Here is a 17,117-nt window from a genome sequence, read left to right on the forward strand (position 1 = left end):
CTTAGTGTTTTAGTCTTGATTTTGTTTTGTGTCACCCCACGATGTATTCAAGCTTGTGAGCCATATAATAAAGAGTGTCTTAGTTGAGGGCTTTGCCTCTTGCCATGAACAAAAGAGTGAGAAAAGAAGAAAAGCATGAAAGATCATGTAATGATCTTATGGGAAGTGATGGCTTCACATATAAAAAGAATGTTTATTGAAACTTGTTGAGGGTAGACAAACGTAGACCTTGGTCATTGTTGCAATTAATAGGAAGTGATAAGGAAGGAGAGGTTCACATATAAATATATCATCTTTGACACCATCTATGATTGTGAACACTCACTAAACTATTGCATGCCTAAGAGTAGATGTTGGACAAGGAAGACAACATAATGAATTGTGTTTGCTTGGTTCCAAACAATGTTATATGATTAGAGATCCCTTGGCATGTGACGATTGCTTCCACCTCATATTAGCCAAAACTCCCGCACCAAGTAGAGATACTACTTGTGCATCCACAAACGTTCAACCCAGTTTTGCCATAAGAGTCCACCATACCTACCTATGGACTGAATAAGATCCCTCAAGTATGTTGTCATCATGCAAGAAATAAAAATTGCTCCCTAATATTTATGATCTATTATTGTGTGGAAAATAAGCTTTCTACGAACCTGTGATGAGGAAGACATAAAAGCGACAGACTGCATAATAAAGTTCTTTATCACAGGAGGCAATATAAAGTGACGTTCCTCCACACTAAGAGGACACACATCAAAACCTCAAAAGCGCATGACAACCTCTGCTTCCCTCTGCGAAGGGCCTATCTTGTACCTTTACTTCTTGCCCTTGAAAGAGTCATGGTGATCTACACCAATTCCTTATTTCGCCTTTATCTTGGCTAACATCATATGCTAGGGAAATATCTATATTCATATGTCAACTTGGAGGTAAGCATTCATGAATTATTATTGTTGACATTACCCTTGAGGTAAGCAGTTGGGAGGCGAAACTATAAGCCCCTATCTTTCTCCGTGTCCAGCTGAAACTTTCATCTCATGAGTATCACGTGAGTTGTAGCAATTGTAGAGAATGAAAAGATGATTGAGTATGTGGATTTTCTTTACAAGATCTTATTTGACTCTTTCTGGTGTTGTGATAAACTGCAATTGCTTCAATGACTAAAGGCTATCGGTTGCTAATTCTCGGTAAGGTTCTTGATCCATACTTTACTTTGTGAAGGAATTGTCACTTTAGCATGAGAGATTATATGTTGGTATTGCTGTTCTGATCTTGATCATGATGCATGCATGTTCGTATCTTGTTTTGTCGACACCTCTATCCCTAAACATGTGGACATATTTATTGAGCTAGGCTTTCGCTTGAGGACAAGCGAGGTCTAAGCTTGGGGGAGTTGATACGTCCATTTTGCATCATGCTTTCATGTTCATATTTATTGCTTTTTGGGCTGTTATTTCACTTCACGGTACAATACTTATGCCTTTTCTCTCTTATTTTGCAAGGTTTACATGAAGAGGGAGAATGCCGGAAGATGGAATTCACTACAAGGAATATGCTAGTACACGACGCTATTTTTCCGTCGCTACATCGTCACGGTTTTTCATTTACGACGATCCCATGACGAAAAACCAAGCGTCGAAAACGGAGCGTCAGAAATAAACAGCAACGACGTTTTGGTCAAAATCGTCGTAACTTTACGACGATTCCTGGATTGTCGTAACCTTTACGACGATCCTAAATCATCGCTGACAATCAAACCAAGTCCTACGTGGCAAAATAACGACGAAATCAAAACGTCATGGCTGAAATCAGCCCAACCCATTTCAATTGATCACATGGGCTCGTTTTATTTGTTTTGGGCTTTTCTTATTGGGCTTCTTTTGGGCCTTTGCCTATTTTTAGCCACTTTAGTTTTTTTTTCAAATTTTTTTTATCATTCTAATTTGGGCCCTGGCCTTTTAATGCCCAAATAAATTTGGTCCAGTTTCAATTTTGGCCTTTTTTCATTTTTGAATTCAGGAACTTTTTGTTCAAAACTTAGTTTTATTTCTATTTGTTGGGCCTTTTCAACCCAATTATTTGTCCAACATTAAATCCAACACTATTTCATATTCAAATCAAGAAAACTACAAATCGAATTAAAATTATCCATCATATAACAGCACATAATATATCTCCCAGGTTTACATAATACAATAACTCATCTCATGAATACATTTCCTTACACATGAATATAGCAAGAATGCACAACATTGCACAATAAAATAATGGCACATCTGCTACTATCCCAATATTACAATGGACTTCATTCACTCTCCTATGAAAAATGCTGGAGATGGCACAACTTGTCAACCTACAAGAACATTACACTGCACATGAATCAATCAAAAGGAAACAAATATAAAAACATCAGAAACAAATATAAAAATATCAGCACACATGAAGGATGCATTTTCGTAATGGCCATTTATGCTTTCATTCTACAATGAAAATATATTGAAACTATAAGAGCTCAGTGAACCAGGCATTTCATATACATATGAGCTTTATCTTTAGGATTAACAGTACAGGACAGATACAATCATGTGTTTCTGAAACTATAAGAGACTTAGCACACTAGCTATTCAAATTTTCAACTATCTTATCAAATAGGCCATGGATTATCAGATAAACAATACCAGTTATGGAGCTCTATATCAGGTATTCAGGAAGCATGGTTAGAAATCAGTAGCTCTTCCCTCACGTCATGAAAAAACATTTGTGTAACATCAGACCGGTGTTCACATACAGTGAGAGAACCTCCCTCACAAACTCCCATTCTTTTAAGCCAGGGGAGAAAAGAAATGTCCTTATCCTCATGACCAAAAGGAGATGATACATGCAGGCTGATGATGCAATATTATTAAAGAGAGCAATACAGAAGTACGATGGTAATACTCTGCTTAGCTGATTCATGTGTAACAAGCATTGTAGTATGGACACACTTTAGCGCAGTCAAACGAAAATGCTAAACTTATGCTGATTGGAGTTGTTGTAAACTATAATTAGAAACATCTCTTTCTAATATCTGTAATTGTCTGCTGTAGCGAGCAGCAATTTAGTGTTGGCCCTTGCTACCATTCGCTGTACAAGTAATGTCACTAGGAAAGCCAACGAATCAGATCTTACAGATCAATGAAATTCAACAATGCTCACTGAAATGATCTTAACTCAAACCCAAGTAAGTGCATGACTATGATCGAACACAGAAATTACCATGAGCAAATCCTCGGTCAGGATGCGACGCCACACCACACCAGAGGAAAACAAGGCGAATCGAACCATGAGCAACGACGAGCCGAGCCTGGGAACTCACATGAAGACGAAGAAGGCGCTCGGGGGGCGCTTGGGCTTGTTGGGGTCCTTCTCGGCCTTGCTCTTCTTCACCGCGAGCCTACACCACCAGAAATAAACAGCAGCAGCAAACCGAATTAGAGCCCGACACGAAACAACAACAGGAAACCTCTACCATTTTTCTTTCTACACCATAACAGGCAGAGTCATCTTATTAATCTTATCTGCACTACAATTGTCCTGCTTTTCATGGTGCCAAACCGGCAAAACCCCCCAAGGAGAGGAAATGCAGACAATTTGTGCATCGGCAAGACAAATTAGCGGCCTAGCTGGACAAATACACTGACTCAAACATAACCACTGTATGTAAAAGCACGCACTGGACAAATACATGTGAAGTATATTCAAGAATTTGTGAAGTATAATTTGCTTTCGCTTCAGGCCAAATTTTCTACCTAGAATTACCCTTGCAAATATATGAGCTAGCAACCGGAGAATTATCCTTGCAAATTTAGGAAGGATAGTTAAGACTGAATATTCTCACACTTGCCTGCACAACAATCGGAGTTACACAGCTATTATGCTACCTGTGAAGTATATTCTGCTTCACAAGTAGATGCTACTTGTGAAGTATATGCTACTTGTGAAGTATATTCTACTGGACAAATACATGTGAAGTATATTCATGAATTTGTGAAGTATATTCTGCTTTCACTTCAGGCCAAATTTTCTGCCTAGAATTACCCTTGCAAATATATGAGCTAGCAACCAGAGAATTATCCTTGCAAATTTAGGAAGGACAGCTAAGACTGAATATTCTCAGACTTGCCTGCAAAACAATCGGAGTTACACAGCTATTATGCTACTTAGCAAGAGGTTAGGGAACGATAGTAAGCATATTCCATCTTGATGCTTACACAAACACAAGACTTACGGAGACACTATTCTAATGTTGCAATGTAGTGTTAGTCCTGCAACGGAGTGTTGATCCCTTCCCAATCAACAAATCTGCATTTCTTTCATATAAATGTTGGTTTCTTTTTCAGTACAAGTAAAAGTAAAAGCTAATACTGAAATTACCCATTGACATTGAGATTCACTTAGTAAAAGAACAAAATTGCCTACACACTGAAGAATATATATACTTGTATTGTAAAGATTGGCCTGAAGTGGATTCACCTTGTGAAGAACCATGGACCTGCTTCGCTTCTCGCGGATGCAAGTTCAAGGTGAAACAGAAGTGTAACATCGTATTAATCCCAATGGCCGATGCGCGCGGGACCTCCACACATGGACGATGGCATGCACAAGCTCGCACTAGAAGAGGAAGCATACCGGGCAAAGCTCCAGTAGGATCCTTCTGAGCTGAGTAGCCCTAATCTGCATCGACACCATCAAACTATCCCGTGAACCAAACAACAGTAAGGCATTTAATCAAACGGTGATCGAATGGCCACTATACTTGTTGTTCCGCCTTCATGCTCTTGTCCAGAAGACCTTAGCTTTGGCAAAGGAGTTCATTCTTTTATCCTGAAGTATGGATTTGTGAGTGCAGTTTCAGTTGTTAATGTGTTGATGCACATGTACATATGCTGCGGGGACACACTGGCTGGCTTCGCGCTATTGGAAAGGATAATGTTGGTGTCAGATATTATTTCATGGAATACAGCCATAGTAGGCTGTGTACAGAATGGACTACATGCTGACGCCTTGGAAGCCTTTCGGTTCATGCATTCATCTTTGCCAGTAAATCCTGATGTCAGGGTATTTGGATCCTCTGCTGAAAAATCAGTTGCTTGCTGGAACTCCATGATATCAGCTTTAGGATTTCATGGGCATGGGTTGCGATCAATAGAACTTTTCTGCAAGATGATTCAGTGCGGGATGACAGCCACGAGAAGTACTTTTATTGCTCTTTTGTCAGCTTGCAGTCACTCTGGACTCACTGATGAAGGATGGGAGTATTACCACCTTATGTCAGAGAATTTGGGATTACTCCCACAGCCGAACACCATGTATGCATTGTTGACATGCTTGGACGTGCTGGTCGGCTGCAGGAAGCACAGAAATTTGTGGAGAGTTTACCATCCAAGGAAGCACATGGAGTTTGGGGTGCACTGTTAAGTGCTTGCAGTAACAAGGCTGAACTCAAGATGGGTGAGTCCATCGCAAAGCATTTGCTCTGCGTGGAGCCTGAAAACAGTGGTTATTATGTGACAATTTCTAACCTGTATGCAAATCAAGACATGTGGGATGGTGTAGTCAAGATTACGGACATTTTGCAAGATAAAGGATTGATGAAGCCCCATGGTCACAACTTTATTGGATAAAGGGTGGCAAAGGAACCATGGAAGCTATGCTGTCCAAGAAATTTTTGCACTGAATTACCAAAGGTGCATGTTCCCTTCACCATATTTGGTCATGCAGGTTCGCTCAAGCGTAACACATGTATCTGACTAGTTAGCTCAACTCTTTCTGGTCACACGATTTTGCTTGAATAGTAATGAAATTATTGTACCTGTTTACATAGTCTACCGCATGAATCTCCCCGTTTACATAGTCTCCCTGTTCAGTGGAGCATGAGGAGCGGGCGTCGGCCGTACACTCTGGCGATGCCCGGGATGTAGTAGGCGGTGGGGAGGTCCCCCTCTGTCGCCATCCCCTCCTCAAACAGGTACCCCGAGCACCTGGTGAACGCGTCCTCCTCCGAGATACCACCAAGGCCGTAGCCGGAGGTGGCGCTAAACCACGGCGCCCGCCGACGGGGACGCTGCCTCCGGTGGCCGGCGAGTCGTCGCCCCTGAACCCCATGAGGGAGCACCCCTCGTCGTCCCCGCGGCACCACCAGAAGCGCGCCCACCCGGCGAGCAGGGACAGCGACAAGAGCAGCAGGACCAGGGAGGCGGAGCGGGGGCGCGTGGCGGCGACTAGCGATGGCCCCGACGACCTCTCATGCATGAGCGGGGCGAGAGAGATCGGGATTGGGGGGGCGGGTGGGTGGGGACGGAGAGAGCACGGTGAGGAGCGCCGCCACGAAGTACCACTGCACCGTCTCTTCCTGCCGCGTCGCTAGGCGGCCGCGTTGGCGAGCGCGGGAGGCTTGGAGAGGCTCGGGTGCTCCGGATCTAGGAGGAGGAGAGGAGAACGTGCGGCGGCGCTGGATCTGGGAGGAAGGTGCGATGGGGGGTGTGAGCTAGGGTTTGGGCTCCGGGTGGGCTATTTTTTTTTCTGTAGATGAATGGATGGATGAATGTGGGTTGGAGATATGGATGGATGGATGGATGGACGCCATGTCATCGATCTGTGGAAAGATTTCGCATTGGTTCAAAAAAGGGAATTTGAGGATTTGCCACATGTTTGTTTGCACTTTGAGGATTTGCCTTCGTTTTCCTTGTCATCGATTATTCGCGATATCTTTTTCAGTTTGGTGATGATTTGCCCCCGGAGGTAGGGACCCACTGGAATATGTCTAAAAAGCTCGTCATGGTACCCAAGGTCATCCTCGTCTCTTCCAAAAGAAAAGCAAATGGATGCGTCTCCGCGTGCTCGCTCGTTGTCGTTTAGACAAGTCAAGATGTGAGGACGAGAGCGGAGGCAGGGGATATAGCCGATCCTAACAGGTTGTTGCAGGGGAGGAGGCGGCTAGGGAGCAACGCGGCGAGCAGCGAGAGTGAGGTCATGCAGCCCGTGCACGTGTCACAGTTGACGCCCATCCAAGAGCAGGGGTGATCGTCATCGTCTGTCCACTTGGCAAGGCGGTCCAGTGGGTCGGCGACGCGAAGACCACGACGCACCAACCCGACTACATGAGCACGCCGTCGGTTGACGACGACGGATGCTTGCGCCTGGCACATGAATCAACCACGGTGGCTTACCTATTTTGGCCGTTGACCTCGGCCTTCTTGGTCTGGAGCGGAGTGGTCAGCACAACAAGGCGGGTTCACGAGCCACAGCAACGAGAGACACTGCTGCGAGCCATGACGAGCAGCCCGGATACGAATGAACAGAGAAACGGGAACGGTCAAACATGAAGCTAGCTAATTTGGGCTCGGGCAGTTTGGTCACTGATTTTGTGTTATATTTCCATGTCATCCATAAGGGGCAAATCATTAAGACTCTCAGAAAGGTGTGGCTAATTATTAGTAACAAGAAAAACAGGGGTAAATCCTCAAAGTGTAAACAAACTTGTGGCAAATCTTCAAATTCCCCTTCAAAAAATCAATGATTTAAAATAATTTTCAAGTACTAAAAATAGAGGAATTTTATGAAGCATCTATCAAAAACATTTTGCAAAAGTGCACCATACAAATTTTGAAAAGTTAATTACATAGGTTACTGTAGCTATATTATCGGCTCTCGTGGAAAAGACAAATTTTCGTTGAATCAACTGGAAGCGTCTCAAATTTGAACTGCAGCTATATTATAGTTTGATCTTTATTTTTCCGAAAAATCATTCCTAGGTACACAAGTATCTACTTAATCAGAGAAACATCAAAATATTTTCAAGATTCAACCACTAGGTAGGAACGGTCATACCCGCTGTTTTGACCGCATTTTGAAATGGCCATGAAAAATTCAAAAAAAAATCAAAAAAATGGAAAACCTTTGCATTGTGTCATTATATGTGACAGAGTTACCAGGAAAAATAATAAACTTCTAATACGACAATTATTTTAAAAAAGTGTTCTTAAAAATGAGCTATCATGTGTGAAGATCCATGGCTTTCAAGCCAAATTATCAATCTTATGGCCACATTAATGACATAACTTGTTGAAATGATATAATATTATGCACAAGGATGCATATTGGAATGAAAAACTATATTGATTAAGGATGTTTTCATTTTCCTGGTATGTAAAAATCATTTTCCATTTTTCAAGTGTCCAAAATGAACTTTTTTGTGAAGGACCTACCATATATTTGTTTCAAATTTGGACCAATTCATTTTTCTAAAATACTAGGCCATATTTAATGTATAATTTACAAAATGGTTGGGTGTTAAAGGCTTTTATCGATCTCTCCTAAAAAAGACAAATTTTCGTTGAATCAGCTGAAAGCGGGTCAAATTTGAACTGCATCTACATTATAGTTTGCTCTATATTTTTGCTAAAAACAATTTATAGGTACACAAGTATCTATTTAATCATAGAAACATCAAAACATTTCCAAGATTCAACCACTAGGTATGAACGGTCATACCCGCTATTTTGACCGCGTTTTGAAATGGCCATGGAAAATTCAAAACAAATTCAAAAAAATGGAAAACCATTGCATTGTGTCATTATATGTGACAAAGTTACCAGGAAAAATAATAAACTTGTAATACGACAATTATTTAAAACAAGTGTTCTTAGAAATGAGCTATCATGTGTGAAGATTCATGACTTTCAAGCCAAATGATCAATCTTATAGCCACATTCATGACATAGTTTGTTGAAATGATATAATATGATGCACAAGGGTGCATATCGGAATGGCAAACAATGTTGATTAAGGAAGTTTTCATTTTCCTTGTATGAAAAATTCATTTTCCATTTTTCAAGTGATCAAAATGAGTTGTTTTGTGAAGGACCTACCATATATTTGTTTTAAAATTGGACCAAATCATTTTTATAAAATACTAGTCCATATTTAATGTACAATTGACAAAATGGTTGGGTGTTAAAAAAATTTATCCACCTCTCGCGAAAAAGCCAAATTTATGTCGATTCAGTTGGACGCAGGTCAAAGAACTGCAGCTGCATTATAGTTTGCTCTTTATGTTTCCCAAAAATCATTTATAGGTATATAAGTATCTATTTAATCAGAAATACATGGTGTGGTGCCTTGACGTCGAGGTTTGCATGGTGGTCGAGAGCCCCAACTCCAGAGTGCGTGAACTTGCATGCCATTCGCATGGTCACCGCCTAACCGTTGCATTGTCACGCGTTCTAGGTGGAATAGTCATGTCTGGTGGGTTGGCCAATCCCTCGATAGGTGTTAGCAAGAATAATACAATACAATAATCTCATGAGGAGACTGAACTAAGCACAAACATGAATTAGCAGCCAAGTGTTTGATTAGCGGTGCGGGTAATTCACATAGACAATGGGCCTAAATTTTGGTTGAGGATGATCATCTACTAAGGAGACTCTCTTGGCAAATTTTTATCTCAAATGGATGAATCTAGGTGGCACTTGCTTTGCAAAGTAACACATTGTGCAGAAATATGGATGTTGAAGCTAGGATCAAATGAATGAATGGATTGACCTGAAATTTGGTGTATGATGTTAATTTGGGCATATGAAGGCACTGTATAAAAATTATACCATTTGGACATGCCAAAGTGACACTTCCTTCACAATGTGCCAATCTGGACAGAAAATGGTAATTAAAACTGGGCTCACATAGATGATTGGATTGAGCTTAAATTTGGAGGAGGATGATAATTTGGGCACATTAAGGTACTATAAAAAATTCATAAAATTTGGATAAACAAAAATTGTACTTCCTTCACAATGCTCTCTACTGAATAGAATATTGGGAAAAATATTGAGAGAAACTGGCTGAATTAAATGAGCTAAAATTTGGTGCAGTGAGGTTACATGGTCAGTATAATCCTGTGGTAAATTTTTCATCAACTATAAAGCAATATAAAACATAGTTGCTTCACAAAATGAAAATATTACCAAAAACAAAGATTGGATGATGAGCTCACATGAATTGTTATATGTGGCTAAAATTTTATGGAGAGCTACGTTTTGGGCACATAGATGATGTGGAAAAAATTCAACTCATCAGGATATTCCTATCTAGTACTTCCTTCACAAAGCTGTTAGCTGAACACAAACTTTGGAAATTTGCTGAGAAAGATTTACTAGGAAAATCGTTACGAAAGTTTTCATGAGGCAATGATTTGGATAGGAAAGAGTGCCCAAGCAATATGAGGGTAATCAAAGAAATAGAAATAGCACTTCCTTCACAAAGTGCTATTCTGAACAGAATAGGAAAATGAATATTTTTGAATTATTTTTGAACTATGGAAGGGAGGATTTTCACATATTTGAGGAATATATAGTCCAAAGTATTTATGAGAATTTTTCGAGCATTTTCGGAATGATAGAATAGTAGGTTGCTTCACAAACTAGGATCAGGTGGGATAGAATGGACCCACGAGTGACATGTCAACATAGTTAGAACATGTTACGACATTTTTACAATCGTCGTAAAAGTTATGACGATCTCATCTTATGCGGTTACGACGTTTTGAATCACATCGTCGTAATTTATATGTAGATTTGATCCCCTCAAACGGTTTACGACGATCTAGGATGAAATCGTCATAGATTTATGACGAATTCATCAACGACATTTTAAAAAACATCACATATGAGCATATTTCTTCTAGTGATTCTGGCCTGAAATTGGAGCAAGTTTGAGATACCTATTCTGCGCAACTCCAAATGCCGTAATAATGAACGAGGATTTTTTTCGGGATTTATAAAAAATACTGGGCCGAAGAAGCGCCAGAGGGGCGCCAGCAGGTGGCCGCAAGCCTGCTAGGCGCGGCCACACCCCCTGACCGCGCCTAGGGGGCTTGTGGGCACCCAGTTGGCCCTCTGGCCCCCTTCTTCTACTATATGAAGGGTTTCGTTTGGAAAAAAATCAAGAGGAGGCTTTTTCGAGGATTCGCCGACGCCACCAGGCGGAACTTGAGCAGAACCAATCTAGAGCTCCGACAGGACGATCCTGCCGGGTAAACTTCCCTCCCGGAGGGGCAAATCGTCGCCATCGTCATCACCAACACTCCTCTCATCGGAGGGGACTCGTCACCATCAACATCTTCATCAGCACCATCTCATCTCCAAACCCTAGTTCATCTCTTGTAACCAATCTCCGTCTCGCGATGCCGATTGGTACTTGTGAGGTTGCTAGCTAGTAGTGTTAATTACTCTTTGTAGTTGATGCTAGTTGAACTACTTGGTGGAAGAGTTTATGTTCAGATCCTTGATGCTACACATTAACTCTCTGGTCATGAATATCATTATGCTTTGTGAGTAGTTACTTTTGTTCCTGAGGACATGGGATAAGTCATGCTAATAGTAGTCATGTGAATTTGGTATTCGTTCGATATTTTGATGTGTTGTATGTTGTTTTTCCTCTAGTGGTGTTATGTGAACGTCAACTACATAACACTTCACCATTATTTGGGCCTAGAGGAAGGCATTGGGAAGTAGGAAGTAGTTGATGGGTTGCTAGAGTGACAGAAGCTTAAACCCTAGTTTATGCGTTGCGTCGTAAGGGGCTGATTTGGATCCACTAGTTTAATGCTATGGTTAGACTTTGTCTTAATTCTTCTTTCGTAGTTGAGGATGCTTGCGAGAGGGGTTAATCATAAGTGGGATGCTTGTCCAAGTAAGGGTAGTACCCAAGCGCCGGTCCACCCTATATCAAACTATCAAAGTAACGAACGTGAATCATATGAACATGATGAAAACTAGCATGACAGAAATTCCCGTGTGTCCTCGGGAGTGTTTTTCCTCCTATAAGACTTTGTACAGGCTTGTCCCTTGCTACAAAAGGGATTGGGCCAGTTTGTTGCACCGTTGCTACTTTTGTTACTTGTTGGTTGCTACAAATCATCTCACCACACAACCACTTGTTACCGATAATTTCAGTGCTTGCAGATATTTCCTTGCTGAAAACCACTTGTCAAATCCTTATGCTCCTCGTTGGGTTAGACACTCTTACTTATCGAAAGAACTATGATAGATCCCCTATACTTGTGGGTCATCAACGATCAAATCTCGGGCAAGTAACATACCGAAGGACAAAGGGAATGGTATACATGATTATATGAATCCTTGGCACAGAGGTTCAACCGATAAGATCTTCGTAGAATATGTAGGATCCAATATGGACATCCAGGTCCCACTATTGGATATTGACGAGGGAGTGTCTTAGGTCATGCCTGCATAGTTCTCGAACCCGCAGGGTCTGCACACCTAAGGTTCAGTGACGTTTCAGTATAGTTGAGTTATAGGTGCTGGTGACCGAAGTTTTGTTCAAAGTCCCGAATGAGATCAGGACGTCACGAGGGTTTCCGAAATGGTCCGGAAACAAAGAATGGTATATAGGATTGTTTCATTTGGCTTCCGGAAAGATTTCGGGCATTACCGGCAGTGTACTAGGCGTGACGAATGGGTTCCGGGTTTTTACCGGGAGGGGGCCACCCACTCGGGAGTGAACCTAATAGTCCATGGGTGGCGCACCAGCCCTTGGTGGGCTGGTGAGGCCGGCCCAATAGGGCTATTTCGGCCAAGAGAAAAAATCAAAGGAGAAAAAAAAGAGGAGGTGGGAAGGAAGGAAGGGACTCCTCCTTCCAAACCTAATTGGAGTGGGAGTCCCTCCTCCTCCACTTGGCCGACGCCCTAGGGGCTCCCTTAAGCCCCAAGGCTAGCCCCTCCCCTCCTCCTATATATATTAGAGGTTTTAGAGTTTTTTAGACACAACTTTGCCACGTGCAACCCTAAACCTCTACTTCGTAGTTCTACCTCTAGGTCGGTTTTCTGCGGAACTCAGGCGGAGCCCTGTAGGAATAGATCATCATGATCACCGGCGTGCCGTCACGCTGCTGAAGAACTCATCTACTTCCCCGTCTCTCTTGCTGGATCAAGAAGGCGGAGATCGTCATCGAGTTGTACGTGTGCTGAACGCGGAGGTGCCATCCGTTCGGTGCTAGATCGGGACGGATCGTGGGACGACGGTGATTTGAATCATGAAGCTGTTCCATTACATCAACCGCGTTTCTTAATGCTTCCTGCTTAGCGATCTACAAGGGTATGTGGATTCGATCTCCCTCTGATAGATGAACATCACCATGATATGTCTTCGTGTGCGTAGGAAATTGTTTGTTTCCCATGCAACGTTCCCCAACATCTAGTACCCTAGCGGAGAAGGGAAGTCATCTGTCGTGGCCATCTTCGTGATCCCGGCGGAGGCCATGACAAGGAGGGAGTAGTTCACCCTTAGGGCTGAGGGTATGTACCAGTAGCTATCTGTTCAATCTCTCTCTCTCTCTCTCTCGTGTTCTTGAGATGGCATGATCTTGATGTATCATGGGCCATGTTAATCTAGTTTGATTATCTGATGTTATTCCCTTGCTATCTCGTTGTGATGAATTGAATATTTCCCTTTAAGATCTTGTTATGTTGGATTGAATATTTTGGTTTGAGAACACTTGATTTATGTCTTGCATGCGGATACCCATATTGACATTGGGGTATTCAAGTGATTCACTTGCTATATGTTATGGCATCAACTTGCGTATTCCGGTGACCCTGGGGATCTATGCATAGGGGTTGATTGCACGTTTTCATACTATGTTCTCCGATGGAAATCTTGGGGTGCTCCTTGAAGTTCTTTGTATTGGATTGAATATGATAGATCTGAAATTGTTTGATGCATGTCGCATAACTTACCCATGGACACTTGAGGTGACATTGGAGTATGAGGTGACATTAGGGTTGATTGATATGTATCATGGGTGTTATTCTAGTCTGAACTCTAGTGTTGTTTGTGATACTTATAGGAATAGCTCAAAAGATTGATCAGAAAGAATAACTTTGAGGTGGTTCTACTACCTACACCAATTGCATCTTATTGTTCCTCGCTAGATAGGAACATTGGAGTGAATCCTTGTTGCACGTTGGGGGATGAGCATATGATTCTATTATGTTTGCATTGTTGAGAGATTGCACTAGTGAAAGTATGAACCCTAGGCATTATCACCAAGCATTTATAAAACATGTTTCTCATTGTTTTACACTTACTACCTTGTTGTTTTTATATTTTTTCAGATTACAAAATCCTATATCTACTATCCATACTACATTTGTATCACCATCTCTTCGCCGAACTAGTCCACATATACAATTTGCCATTGTATTAGGTGTGTTGGGGACACAAAAGATTTCTTGTATTTGATTGTAGGGTTGTTTGAGAGAGACCATCTTCATCCTACACCTCCCACGGATTGATAAACCTTAGGTCATACACTTGAGGGAAATTTGTTGTTGTCCTACAAAACTCTGCACTTGGAGGCCCAACAACGTCTACAAGAATAAAGTTGCATAGTAGACATCACTAGACAAATCTCATGCCATAGAAAGTGAGGGGCATTAATCTTCCCTTTGGGAGACTCATAGAGGCAAGACATGAGATCAATACAATAACCATTGTAGGACCCTTTGTCACCCATCTTGGGATTGATGGTGTGAATGACACACTGGAAAATGATGAGGTAGGGTGACCTGCAAATAGAGACTTGGTTCAGATTCTTGGTCATATCCCCCTCAGAAATGTCATTCAACTCTTTAAGAAGATAACCACATGCCTTAGTGGCTTTGGGCCTATGGCTGGCATCATCCTTATGGATCTTGAACCAAGTGTCAGGAAAGCCAAGGGCGGCGACAAACTAAGTATAAGTAGCAGTGAGCTCCGTGTCAGAGGTCATTGATAACCCACAAGTATAAGGGATCGCGACAGTCTTTACGGGTAGTATTTCACCCTAATTTATTGATTCGACACATGAGGAGCCAAAGAATATTTAGAGGCCTTGATAGATGAGTTGTCAGTTCAACCGCAACTCAGATATCTCCCTGCAACAAAAGTTGTAATAGTAGTAGTAGTAGTAGAAATTGAGTAGCAGCTCTGAAAGTAACAACAACATTAGTAACTTAGCAGGATTCAGTATTTGTAAATCATAGGCACATGGATCAGTGATGGAAAGATATGGATGACATCAATCATGTAATAGTTACACAGTAGAGAGACAATGAACTAGCTCCAATTCATTAATATAATATAGGCATGTATTCCGTACATACTCATATGTGCTTGCGATAAGAACTTGCATCACATCTTTTCTCCTACCCTCCCATGGCAGGTCATACTCGTGATCTGCATTGGGTTTTTTCGTGAACAGGAATGGGTTATTGAATCACAAAATGGGTAAGTATTTCCCTCAGTTGTGAAACCAAAGTTTATCGAACCCATAGGAATATCAACCACAACCGTCTTTAGCGGCTGCACACAAAATAACAAACAACTTTCACCGAACACAGGCAAGAGGATTGTCAATCCTCTTGTCTTGTTATATGCAAGCAAGTGATGTGTGTAGATAATTATAGATAGTAAGACAAAATAAAAACAAGTAAATGGCAGCATGGTAATGAAAGTTTTATCAATATGTTGTGAATAGACGCGGGGGCCATAGCTTTCCCTAATGGCATCTCTCATGGAAAAAGAGGATACGATGGGTAAACAAATTACTGTTGGGCAATTGACAGAAAAGCAGATAGTTATGCGATATTCACGGCAATGATCATGTGTATATAGGCATCACATCCATAAACAAACAGGCGGACTACTGCCTGCAACTATTACTATTACTTCACTTCAAGAGCGCTTCTATGCTTGTCTCTCTACGTATTAAGTTCATGAGGAACGAAGTAATGCATGGAGTAAGATGACATGATGTAGACAAAGTAAGCTCAAGCAATATGAATAAACCCCATCATTTTATCCTTAGTAGCAGCAACACAAAGACGCATCTTGTTCCCTGCTGTCACTGGGATATAGAAATTATCCAGGTTGAACTTACACTACAACAAAAGTGATAACTTATGACGCTCATTCTGTGACGATTCAATGAAAAAACTTCACAGTTTGTGAACATAAGATGATCCCCTGAAGTTTTTTCACTGAATCATCACAGAATGTGCGTCACAGATTATCACATTTGTTGTAGTGCTACCACAACCCACCTCTGTCACCGAAGAAATACCGATCTAGTTGGCCAATCTATTTCGATAGATCGGCGAGAATTTCGAAGCTATCATAATCATGCACAAAACAATCATATAAGTATTCAGAGGTGACTCAATTATTTATCATGAATAATCTGAATATAAACCCAAATTCATCGGATCCCAACAAATGCACCGCACAAAAGGAATTACATCATATGGATCAAAGCGAAGATGCGATGATCATTTTATTGAAGATCAAAGAGAGAGATTGCCATCTTGGTATTGACTATGGACCCATAGGTTTATGGTGCACTACTCACACATCATCGTGAGGGCGGTAAGGTTGATGAATAGGCCCTCCATGATCGGACCCCCCTCCGGCAGGGTGCCGAAATGGAGCTCCAGATGGCCTCTCATCGGAACAGATACTTGCAGTGGCGTAAAAAGTGTTTCGGGACTCCCTCAGGTGTTTTTAGGGTAGATGAGAATTTATAAGCCGAATAACGGACTCGGGAGGTTCATGAGGGGGGATGTAACATCCCAAATTTTGGAATGTTAATATAATTATTAGATTGATTTTTTGTTGGATTGAGTGATTGAAACTTGAGTGAAAATTGGAAACTTTTCAAAACTTTTAAATGAGAGGGAATAAAATGACATTCCCCTTCTCCGGTGAATTCAAATTCAATCTTTTAAAAAAGCAAAGAGAGAAGATGACGTGACTTCTTCAACTATAAAGAATTTGAACGGAGATTTGCATTTGAATTCCTTCGACTTTTGCTTTGGCATTTCTATTTTTCTTCGTGCAAGAAGTGCCGGAAAATAATTCTCGCAAGCAAGAAAGAGAGGAGGAATATGACCCTCCAAAACCAGGGGCACTTTTGAAATATTTTTGGGCCAAGAAAAGCCAAAGTTTTATTGTGAAAATAATTGCAAAAAAAGAAATAATGCTTTTAGGGATTTTTTTTGAAAAAAACATTTTTTTAAAGTTTT

This window comes from Hordeum vulgare, chromosome 6H, assembly GCF_904849725.1.
Source record: "Hordeum vulgare subsp. vulgare chromosome 6H, MorexV3_pseudomolecules_assembly, whole genome shotgun sequence".
Lineage (NCBI taxonomy): Eukaryota > Viridiplantae > Streptophyta > Magnoliopsida > Poales > Poaceae > Hordeum > Hordeum vulgare.